The 9,581-nt window shown below is 25.3% G+C and overlaps 1 long non-coding RNA gene across 1 annotated transcript; it reads left to right on the top strand.

The window, feature by feature from the left end:
• The first annotated feature begins 1,190 nt into the window (after positions 1–1,190).
• Positions 1,191–8,195, top strand: LOC107882204. The gene is made up of 4 exons (XR_003839980.1): positions 1,191–1,302; positions 5,515–5,637; positions 6,840–6,961; positions 8,175–8,195. It is a non-coding gene; the product is annotated as an uncharacterized LOC107882204 (long non-coding RNA).
• Positions 8,196–9,581: the final 1,386 nt, after the last annotated feature.

The following is a 9,581-nucleotide window of genomic DNA, read 5'->3' as shown; positions in this document are numbered from 1 at the left end:
CGTATCAACATTCTTGCATAAGGTTTTTAGGTTTATTTTGTATTTTTGCTGCGAAAACTAACAGTTTTTTTCCCAAACCACATGGATAACTTAATATTATTATGTAAAAAATCTGCTGATTGATTATTATTAAGTCTTATGTTATTATATATTAAAATTGTAAACAATTATTTTTCTTGGTAGATGAAATACAAAAATATCTTTATTAATATTAATATGCCTTTATGTTAAAATCTTGCAAAAGAGAATATCAAAAAACTTTAAATATTTCTTATACTCTATATAAATTATGAATTATTATTTAAATCAACAACAAATTTTATTTCTCTTGTGAGAGGTCCACACAGTTATTTTCCTTGAAAAGTATTATGTTCCCTTTTAGTACGAAACTTTTAATATATTACAATGTATTCTTACTATTATTATTTAGACATTTAGACTATTTTTTGGTTTGAAATCATTGTTCATAGCACAACTACGTGTGGACCATTTTTCAGAGCTTAAATTTTTCTTTATTGGACTAATTTTTCCTTGAATTTTTGTTTTTTAATTTTAAATACCACGCTTAGCGTCAAAAACACTTCCTACTCAATTATTGTTACATTACCCAATATTCAACAGGTACTACTCGAATGCATCCACTTCAAGTCATCAAATAAAATTATTGCAAGTTTTTTCATCAGTATGTGTCCTTTAAAGTGCTGTGCTATATTATCAAACCACATTAAAGGACTCATATTGAAGTAACGACCTGACTAATGTGATATTTGTATTAATATTTATAACAGAAGGAAATATAAGGAGTGCATCACTCCTTTTTTTTAATTATTAAGTTTATTATCTATAATTGTATGAATTATAATTATATTTTATTGTTATAAAATAAGCTTAATTAATTTACCTAAAAAATACTATTATATATTGTATGATATTTAAATTTATGTAATCAACTAACAATGTATTGTAACTATACTTTTTAGGTACTTGCTGTAAAACAGTTTTAACTTAGTTTATAAACTTAAATTTTTACTTATTATGAATTATAATTTAAGGACTTAATTATATCTCAATTATATGCAAATTAATCAAATATCATATTTATTTACTTTACATTTTTTTTTATCCTCCCCCACCCCCCCCCCCCCCATGCATACTTTTATTAACCATTTATTGTTTTCAGAAATGCTCCTGTCAGTGTGCGCACTGGTTGGAAGCAGCAGTGGCTTTCGATGTTGACGGTGTGGGAAGACAGCTGCGGCGACAGGACAGACTGACACTAGGAATGACCATTCTCTCCATTTGGTATGATTTTTTATATTTCCGCCGACCCAGTTATTTATTCCATAGACCCGTATCAACATTCTTGCAGAAGGTTTTTAGGTTTATTTTGTATTTTTGCTGCGAAAACTAACAGTTTTTTTCCCAAACCACATGAATAATTTAATATTATTATGTTAAAAATCTGCTGATTGATTATTATTAAGTCTTATGTTATTATATATTAAAATTGTAAACAATTATTTTTCTTGGTAGATGAAATACAAAAATATCATTATTAATATTAATATGCCTTTATGTTAAAATCTTGCAAAAGAGAATATCAAAAAACTTTAATTATTTCTTATACTCTTTATAAATTATGAATTATTATTTAAATCAACAACAAATTTTATTTCTCTTGCGAGAGGTCCACACAGTTATTTTCCTTGAAAAGTATTATGTTCCCTTTTAGTACGAAACTTTTAATATATTACAATGTATTCTTACTATTAATATTTATAAATGTCTAAACATTTAGAATATTTTATGGTTTGAAATCATTGTTCATATCACAACTACGTGTGAACCATTTTTCAGAGCTTAAATTTTACTTTATTCGACTAATTTTTCCTTGAATTTTTGTTTTTTAATTTTAAATACCACGCTTAGCGTCAAAAACACTTCCTACTCAATTATTGCTACATTACCCAATATTCAACAGGTACTACTCGAATGCCTCCACTTCAAGTCTTCAAATAAAATTATTGCAAGTTTTTTCATCAGTATGTGTCCTTTAAAGTGCTGTGCTATATTATCAAACTACATTAAAGGACTCATATTGAAGTAACGACCTGACTAATGTGATATTTGTATTAATATTTATAACAGAAGGAAATATAAGGAGTGCATCACTCCTTTTTTTTAATTATTAAGTTTATTATCTATAATTGTATGAATTATAATTATATTTTATTGTTATAAAATAAGCTTAATTAATTTACCTAAAAACTAATATTATATATTGTATGATATTTAAATTTATGTAATCAACTAACAATGTATTGTAACTATACTTTTTAGGTACTTGCTGTAGAACAATTTTAGCTTAGTTTATAAACTTAAATTTTTACTTATTATGAATTATAATTTAAGGACTTAATTATATCTCAATTATATGCAAATTAATAAAATATCATATTTATTTACTTTACATTTTTTTTATCCTCCCCCCCCCCCCCCCCATGCATACTTTTATTAATCATTTATTGTTTTCAGAAATGCTCCTGTCAGTGTGCGTACTGGTTGGAAGCAGCAGTGGCTTTCGATGTTGACGGTGTGGGAAGACAGCTGCGGCGACAGGACAGACTGAGACTAGAAACGACCATTCTCTCCATTTGGTATGATTTTTTATATTTCCCCCGACCCAGTTATTTATTCCATAGACCCGTATCAACATTCTTGCATAAGGTTTTTAGGTTTATTTTGTATTTTTGCTGCGAAAACTAACAGTTTTTTTCCCAAACCACATGGATAACTTAATATTATTATGTTAAAAATCTGCTGATTGATTATTATTAAGTCTTATGTTAATATATTAAAATTATTAACAATTATTTTTCTTGGTAGATGAAATACAAAAATATCGTAATTAATATTAATATGCCTTTATGTTAAAATTTTGCAAAAGAGAATATCAAAAAACTATAAATATTTCTTATACTCCATATAAATTATGAATTATTATTTAAATCAACAACAAATTTTATTTCTCTTGCGAGAGGTCCACACAGTTATTTTCCTTGAAAAGTATTATGTTCCCTTTTAGTACGAAACTTTTAATATATTACGATGTATTCTTACTATTATTATTTAGACATTTAGACTATTCTTTGGTTTGAAATCATTGTTCATAGCACAACTACGTGTGGACCATTTTTCAGAGCTTAAATTTTTCTTTATTCGACTAATTTTTACTTGAATTTTTATTTTTTAATTTTAAATACCACACTTAGCGTCAAAAACACTTCCTACTCAATTATTGTTACATTACCCAATATTCAACAGGTACTACTTGAATACATCCACTTCAAGCCATCAAATAAAATTATTAAGTTTTTTCTTCAGTATGTGTCCTTGAATGTGCTGTCCTACATTATCAAAACACATTGAAGGAGGCATATTGGAGTAACGACCTGACTAATGTGATTTTTGTATTATTATTTATAACAGAAGGAAATATAAGGAATGTATCACTCCTTTTTTTAAATTATTAAGTTTATTTTCTATAATTGTATGAATTATAATTATATTTTATTGTTATAAAATAAGCTTAATTAATTTACCTAAAAACTAATATTATATATTGTATGATATTTAAATTTATGTAATCAACTAACAATGTATTGTAACTATACTTTTTAGGTACTTGCTGTAAAACAGTTTTAACTTAGTTTATAAACTTAAATTTTTACTTATTATGAATTATAATTTAAGGACTTAATTATATCTCAATTATATCCAAATTAATCAAATATCATATTTATTTGCTTTACATTTTTTTTTATCCTCCCCCCCCCCCCCCCCATGTATACTTTTATTAACCATTTATTGTTTTCAGAAATGCTCCTGTCAGTGTGCGTATATATTAAAATTAATATGCCTTTATGTTAAATCTTGCAAAAGAGAATATCAAAAAATTATAAATCTTTCTTATACTCTATGTAAATCATGAATTAATATTAATATCAACCAACAATATTATTTCTCTTGCGAGAGGTCCACACAGTTATTTTTCTTGAAAAGTATTATGTTCCCCTTTAGTACGAAACTTTTAATATATTACAATGTATTCTTACTATTATTATTTAGACATTTAGATTATTTTTTGGTTTGTAATCATTGTTCATACCGCATCTACGGGTGGACCATTTTTTCGAGCTTAAATTTCTCTTTTTTGGACTAGTTTTTACTTGAATTTTAATTTTTTAATTTTAAATGCCTCGCCTAGCATCAAAAAGTATTAAGTTTTTTCTTCTGTATGTGTCTTTTTATGTGCTGTGCTATATTATCAAAACACATTAAGGACTCAAATTGGAATAATGACCTTACTATTGTGATCTTTGTATTAAATATTTATAATAGAAGGAAATATAAGGAATCTATTACTTCTTTTTATTATATAGTATATTTTTTATAATTGTATGATTTATAATTATATTTTATAGCTAAAATCAAATTGTAACTTCAATACATATAATTATTATTATTTATTTATGTAATGTTTAATATTGAAAATAAGTCAAGATAAAAACTTTTAATTATGTACATATTATTTAAATAAATAAATTAAATTTTTATTTTTAAAAAAATCTGTTATTTTATTTTGAAATTCTCGTTGGATTTTGTCTCAAGCTTTCCATATGTTAGAAATCGTATAGAGTAACCTATCCCAAATTCATTAGGTATGTGGGAATTTTTTTCATCTTTTTTTAAACAAAAAATGAAATTTGCTTTTTCTTCAATTGTGGATTGCTTTTGTTTGCACATTTTACAATTTAAAAATATTTAACACAAGAACACAAAACTCACTTAATCTCACGACAATTACCCGTACACTGATGATAAAATAAAATAAAATAAAGCTGACGACAAAACAAAAATTAAATTGTCTGTATTATCGGTTGTAACAGTACCTTCAAATAGTAAAGTCAATATAGATAATATATTTTTCAATATAACAAAAAATAAACGACTTAACATCGGTATAGTCATTATATAGTCGTCATAGAAACGGATACAAATTAGTACATACAATATAGGAGTTTTGCAGGGACCTAAGGTCATTACACATAATATGTCACTATAACTGGTGTCATTATAAACGGTTTCTACTGTACATTTTAGCCATTTAGAAATTAAACTCTTAAAATTACTAATAGGTACCTATAACTTAAACTTAAATAATAATAATTACTATTAAGCATTAGATATAAAATACTATTATATATTGTATGATATTTAAATTTATGTAATCAACTAACAATGTATTGTAACTATACTTTTTAGGTACTTGCTGTAAAACAGTTTTAACTTAGTTTATAAACTTAAATTTTTACTTATTATGAATTATAATTTAAGGACTTAATTATATCTCAATTATATCCAAATTAATCAAATATCATATTTATTTACTTTACATTTTTTTTATCCTCCCCCCCCCCATGCATACTTTTATTAACCATTTATTGTTTTCAGAAATTCTCCTGTCATTGTGCATACTGGTTGGAAGCAGCAGTGGCGTTTCGATTGTGACGGTGTGGGCAGACAGCTGGGGCGACAGGACAGACTGACACTAGGAACGACCAGTCCCTCCATTTGGTATGATTTTATATATTTCCCCCGACCCAGTTAGTTATTCCGTAGACCCGTATCAACATTCTTGCATAAGGTTTATAGGTTTATTTTGTATTTTTGCTGCGAAAACTAACAGTTTTTTTCCCAAACCACATGAATAACTTAATATTATTATGTTAAAAATCTGCTGATTGATTATTATTAAGTCTTATGTTATTATATATTAAAATTGTAAACAATTATTTTTCTTGGTAGATGAAATACAAAAATATCATTATTAATATTAATATGCCTTTATGTTAAAATCTTGCAAAAGAGAATATCAAAAAACTTTAATTATTTCTTATACTCTTTATAAATTATGATATTACAAATCATAAATTTATTTCTCTTGCGAGAGGTCACACAGTTATTTCCTTGAAAGTATTATGTTCCCTTTAGTACGAACTTTTTAATATATACAATGTATTCTTACTATATTATTTAGACATTTAGACTTTTTTTTGGTTTGAAATCATTGGTCATAGCACAACTAGGTGTGGACCATTTTTCAGAGCTTAAATTTTTCTTTATTCGACTCATTTTTACTTGAATTTTTATTTTTTAATTTTAAATACCACGCTTAGCGTCAAAAACACTTCCTACTCAATTATTGTTACATTACCCAATATTCAACAGGTACTACTCGAATACATCCACTTCAAGCCATCAAATAAAATTATTAAGTTTTTTCTTCAGTATGTGTCCTTGAATGTGCTGTCCTACATTATCAAAACACATTGAAGGAGGCATATTGGAGTAACGACCTGACTAATGTGATTTTTGTATTATTATTTATAACAGAAGGAAATATAAGGAATGTATCACTCCTTTTTTTAAATTATTAAGTTTATTTTCTATAATTGTATGAATTATAATTATATTTTATTGTTATAAAATAAGCTTAATTAATTTACTTAAAAACTAATATTATATATTATATGATATTTAAATTTATTTAATCAACTAACAATGTATTGTAACTATAATTTTTAGGTACTTGCTGTAAAACAATTTTAGCTTAGTTAATAAACTTAAATTTTTACTTATTATGAATTATAATTTAAGGACTTAATTATATCTCAATTATATGCAAATTAATCAAATATCATCTTTTATTACCTTACATTTTCTTTTTATCCCCCCCCCCCCCATGTATACTTTTATTAACCATTTATTGTTTTCAGAAATGCTACTGTCAGTGTGCGTACTGGTTGGAAGCAGCAGTGGCTTTCGATGTTGACGGTGTGGGAAGACAGCTGCGGCGACAGGACAGACTTACACTAGGAACGACCAGCCTTTCAATTTGGTATGATTTTTTATATTTCCCCCGACCCAGTTATTTATTCCATAAACCCGTATCAACATTCTTGCAGAAGGTTTTTAGGTTTATTTTGTATTTTTGCTGTGAAAACTAACAGTTTTTTTCCCAAACCACATGGATAACTTAATATTATTATGTTAAAAATCTGCTGATTGATTATTATTAAGTCTTATGTTAATATATTAAAATTATTAACAATTATTTTTCTAGGTAGATCAAATACAAAAATATCGCAATTAATATTAATATGCCTTTATGTTAAAATCTTGCAAAAGAGAATATCAAAAAACTATAAATATTTCTTATACTCTATATAAATTATGAATTATTATTTAAATCAACAACAAATTTTATTTCTTTTGCGAGAGGTCCACACAGTTATTTTCCTTTAAAAGTATTATGTTCCCTTTTAGTATGAAACTTTTAATATATTACAATGTATTCTTACTATTATTATTTAGACATTTAGACTATTTTTTGGTTTGAAATCATTGTTCATAGCACAACTACGTGTGGACCATTTTTCAGAGCTTAAATTTTACTTTATTCGACTAATTTTTCCTTGAATTTTTGTTTTTTAATTTTAAATACCACGCTTAGCGTCAAAAACACTTCCTACTCAATTATTGTTACATTACCCAATATTCAACAGGTACTACTCGAATACATCCACTTCAAGCCATCAAATAAAATTATTAAGTTTTTTCTTCAGTATGTGTCCTTGAATGTGCTGTCCTACATTATCAAAACACATTGAAGGAGGCATATTGGAGTAACGACCTGACTAATGTGATTTTTGTATTATTATTTATAACAGAAGGAAATATAAGGAATGTATCACTCCTTTTTTTAAATTATTAAGTTTATTTTCTATAATTGTATGAATTATAATTATATTTTATTGTTATAAAATAAGCTTAATTAATTTACCTAAAAACTAATATTATATATTGTATGATATTTAAATTTATTTAATCAACTAACAATGTATTGTAACTATACTTTTTAGGTACTTGCTGTAAAACAGTTTTAACTTAGTTTATAAACTTAAATTTTTTTTTATTATGAATTATAATTTAAGGACTTAATTATATCTCAATTATATCCAAATTAATCAAATATCATATTTATTTGCTTTACATTTTTTTTTATCCTCCCCCCCCCATGTATACTTTTATTAACCATTTATTGTTTTCAGAAATGCTCCTGTCAGTGTGCGTATATATTAAAATTAATATGCCTTTATGTTAAATCTTGCAAAAGAGAATATCAAAAAATTATAAATCTTTCTTATACTCTATGTAAATCATGAATTAATATTAATATCAACCAACAATATTATTTCTCTTGCGAGGGGTACACACAGTTATTATCTTTAAAAAGTATTATGTTCCCTTTTAGTACGAAACTTTTAATATATTACAATGTATTCTTACTATTATTATTTAGACATTTAGATTATTTTTTGGTTTGTTATCATTGTTCATATCGCATCTACGGGTGGACCATTTTTTCGAGCTTAAATTTCTCTTTTTTGGACTAGTTTTTACTTGAATTTTAATTTTTTAATTTTAAATGCCTCGCCTAGCATCAAAAAGTATTAAGTTTTTTCTTCTGTATGTGTCTTTTTATGTGCTGTGCTATATTATCAAAACACATTAAGGACTCAAATTGGAATAATGACCTTACTATTGTGATCTTTGTATTAAATATTTATAATAGAAGGAAATATAAGGAATCTATTACTTCTTTTTATTATATAGTATATTTTTTATAATTGTATGATTTATAATTATATTTTATAGCCAAAATCAAATTGTAACTTCAATACATATAATTATTATTATTTATTTATGTAATGTTTAATATTGAAAATAAGTCAAGATAAAAACTTTTAATTATGTACATATTATTTAAATAAATAAATAAAATTTTTATTTTTAAAAAAATCTGTTATTTTATTTTGAAATTCTCGTTGGATTTTGTCTCAAGCTTTCCATATGTTAGAAATCGTATAGAGTAACCTATCCCAAATTCATTAGGTATGTGGGAATTTTTTTCATCTTTTTTTAAACGAAAAATGAAATTTGCTTTTTCTTCAATTGTGGATTGCTTTTGTTTGCACATTTTACAATTTAAAAATATTTAACACAAGAACACAAAACTCACTTAATCTCACGACAATTACCCGTACACTGATGATAAAATAAAATAAAATAAAGCTGACGACAAAACAAAAATTAAATTGTCTGTATTATTGGTTGTAACAGTACCTTCAAATAGTAAAGTCAATATAGATAATATATTTTTCAATATAACAAAAAATAAACGACTTAACATCGGTATAGTCATTATATAGTCGTCATAGAAACGGATACAAATTAGTACATACAATATAGGAGTTTTGCAGGGACCTAAGGTCATTACACATAATATGTCATTATAACTGGTGTCATTATAAACGGTTTCTACTGTACATTTTAGCCATTTAGAAATTAAACTCTTAAAATTACTAATAGGTACCTATAACTTAAACTTAAATAATAATAATTACTATTAAGCATTAGATATAAAATACATTTATACGATTATACCAATTATACCA

Source organism: Acyrthosiphon pisum, chromosome X, assembly GCF_005508785.2.
Source record: "Acyrthosiphon pisum isolate AL4f chromosome X, pea_aphid_22Mar2018_4r6ur, whole genome shotgun sequence".
Classification (NCBI taxonomy): Eukaryota; Metazoa; Arthropoda; class Insecta; order Hemiptera; family Aphididae; genus Acyrthosiphon; species Acyrthosiphon pisum.
The sequence above is the reverse complement of the archived record's forward strand: the minus strand, read 5'-3'. Positions and strand labels throughout refer to the sequence as shown.